The following is a 3,283-nucleotide window of genomic DNA, read 5'->3' as shown; positions in this document are numbered from 1 at the left end:
GGCAGGAGAATGGCATGAACACGGGAGGCAGAGCTTGCAGTGAGCCAAGATCGCGGCACTGCACTCCAGCCTGGGCAGAGTGAGACTCCGTCTCAAACCAAAAAAAAAAAAAAAGGTGACATTTCTTTCTGTCTTTGTGGATTGCCTATAGTGCACATCACATTCTGGTTTAATGCTATTCAATAATGAACTGTTTTGTTTCTCTGCTTCCTTTGTGGAAAATTTTGGGGTTGAGAGATTCTGAATTTAATTACATTTCACCCACACATACTTGGGAGGGCTTGCCATAGATTACACTCCCATTTGGCTCTGTGACATCACTCTGCACTGTGTTTTGTCCTGGGTCTCTGGCATACCTTGGCCTCTTGCCCTAACTTACTTTCTTTGGCCCTCCCATTAAGCAATACATCCTCCCAGTTTCCTGCTCGATTTCTAGTTCGTTTGTTTGTTCATTGTTTTCTTTTCTTTTCTCCTTTTCTTTTCTTTTCTTTTCTTTCTGTCTCTCTCTTTTCTCTACTTCTCTCTCCTCTCTCTGTTTCTCCTTCTCTCTCTCTCTCCTTCTCTCCTTCTTTCTCTCTCCCTCTCTCTTTCTCTCTTTCTTCAGAGTTTTGCTCTTTTTGCCCAAACTGCAGTGCAATGGCATGATCTCGGCTCGCTGCAACCTCTACCTCCCGGGTTCAAGCGATTCTCTTACCTCAGCCTCCCAAGTAGCTGGGATTACAGGCATGTGCAACCATGCCTGGATAATTTTTTGTATTTTTAGTAGAGATAGGGTTTCACCATGTTGGTCAGCTGGTCTCGAACTCCAGACCTTAGGTGATCCACCCACCTCAGCCTCCCAAAGTGCTGGGATTACAGGTGTGAGCCACCACACCTGGCCAAGTTCTAGTCTTTTCTTAATATGAAAAATTTCAGCCATGCTAAGGATTTCTACAACTGACTGCATGTGATGAGGGTTAATTTTTTAAAAAATCTTCAGTCCAGATTTCATTTCCAGATTTGAATTTTAATTGTCTATTGGACACCGTCATAGAGCACCTTTTCCCATTAGCACCTAAAACTCACCATGACAGAATAGTGGAGTAGAAACAAATGATTTTGGTTTGGTATAAAAAAAATCTTTGTTCACATACTAGAGCTGAATTTTAATTGTGATGATTAGCTCTGTGACCTTGGAAAAGTTATTTTTAACCTCTTCAAGCCTCACTTTTCCATCTGACAAATCAAAATAATAATAGTGTTAGTATCGTCATATGCATCCGTGTGAAGAGAGTCCACCAACAGGCTTTGTGTGAGCAACATTGCTGTTTATTTCATGTGGGTGCAGGCGGGCTGAGCCCGAAAAAGAAGTCAGTGAAGGGAGATAGGGGTGGGGCTGTTGTATAGGATTTGGGTGGGTAGTGGAAGATCACAGTCAAAGGGGGTTCTCTGGCAGGTGGGGCAGTCGGGGGGGGTGGTCACAAGGTGCTCAGCAGGGCAGCTTCTGAGCCAGGAGAAGGAATTTCACAAGGTAGTGTCATCAGTTAAGGCAGGAACCGGACATTTTCACTTCTTTTGTGATTCTTCAGTTACTTCAGGCCATCTGGATGTATATGTGTAGGCTTGGGCCCAGAGGCCTGAGAAGTATGAGTATTATAAGAAATAACTTATAGAAATCAAGAAAACAATTTGATTTACTCTAATATCAAGAAGAATGAAATTCTAGGAATAAATTTAACCAGCGAAGTGAAAGATCTGCACAATGAAAACTATAAAACATTGATGAAAGAAATTGAAGAAGACACAAGTGGATGGAAAGATATTTCATGTTCATGGATTGGGAGAATTAATAGTGTTAAAGTGTCCATACTATCCAAAGCAATATAGATTCAACACAATCCCTGTCAAAATGTCAATGGCATTTTTCACAGAAATAGAAAAAGTTATTCTAAAATTCATATGAAACCACAAAAGACCTGAAATGGCCCAAACAAAAAAAAAAAATCTTTAGAGTGAAAAACAAAGTTATAGGCATTACACATTCTGATTTCAAATTATATTAATAAAGCTATAGTAATCAAAACACTGTGGCACTGGCATGAAAATACAGACATAAAGCAATGAAACAGAATAGAGAGCCCAGAAATAAACCCAAGCATATAAAAATCAACTAGTTTTTGACAAGGACATCAAGAAAACACAATGGAGAAAGAATAATCTCTTCAATAAATGGTGGTGTGAAAATTGGACATCCACCACTGGGGAGACTGGACCCTCATCTTACATCATACACAAAAATAAACTCAAAAAGGATGAAAAATCTGAAACCATAAAATTTCTATAAGAAACATGGGGGGAAAGTTTCTTGATATTGATCTTGGCAATGATATTTTTGGATATCACACCAAAAGCTCAGGCAACAACAACAAGGATGAATAGGTGAGACTACATCAGACTACATCAAACTGAAAACTTTCTGCGCATTGGCTGGTTGTGGTAGTTCACATCTGTAATCCCAGCACTTTGGGAGGCCAAGATTGGAGGGTCACTTGAGGCCAGGAGATCAAGGATCACCCTGGGCAACATAATGAGATCTGTCACTACAAAATAAATAAATAATAAAAAATTAAATGAAATAATCAACAAAATGAAAAGACAGCCTACTGATTGGGAGAGTATACATGTATAAATCTGGACTGTCCTGGGCAGACTGAGACAAATGGTTGCTTAACCTTTTTCTGAAAAAATTACTACCTGCCCTTGGGGCTGTGTTTTCGTCTTACCTAAGAATTTGCCCATGGGTGCAACAGCATGCTGACACAAAGCAAGAAGGTTGTATAGTTCTGATCTTAAAGTGGAAAAAATCATCTGTGGTGAGGAATGGAATTGGACTTGGTGCAGCTCTATCTTGACTGGGAGCCGTAAAGGCAAAAATGTTGAAGACTAAACACCCCAGCCTTTGGGCATCTACAGTGGATTTTTGGGATTGAGTTGCCGGACTTTAGGATTGCAGGTTTGGAGGTACTTTGAATAAAATGGAAGTTCCTTTCATAAAAACTATTGAAGCAACAAAGGAGGAAGGCCTTGATAGAGTGAAATGTTTCATTGTATTTGCACTCTGAGGTGCAGAGATGTTTGGAGAAATCTGTTAGTGGCAGGATGGGAGGAATTTGTCTTGAGAGCTAGAAACTCTGAGGTCAGGTTTTATTGCGATGTACCTAGGTAGGAATTTTTTTAATGCACTCATCATGCATGGAGTTGATAGCACGTTGAATCTGTGGCTTGATATCTTTTGTTTGCTTTG

General features: G+C 40.1%; 1 pseudogene; it reads right to left on the bottom strand.

Annotated features, from left to right (window-relative positions):
• Positions 1–2,439: 2,439 nt before the first annotated feature.
• Positions 2,440–2,946, bottom strand: LOC105540491 (annotated as a pseudogene).
• Between the last annotated feature and the right edge of the window lie 337 nt (positions 2,947–3,283).

This window comes from Mandrillus leucophaeus, unplaced genomic scaffold (genome assembly GCF_000951045.1).
Source record: "Mandrillus leucophaeus isolate KB7577 unplaced genomic scaffold, Mleu.le_1.0 Scaffold220, whole genome shotgun sequence".
In the NCBI taxonomy this organism is placed as follows: domain Eukaryota; kingdom Metazoa; phylum Chordata; class Mammalia; order Primates; family Cercopithecidae; genus Mandrillus; species Mandrillus leucophaeus.
Note: the sequence above shows the minus strand (reverse complement) of the source record. Positions and strands in the feature narration are given on the sequence as shown.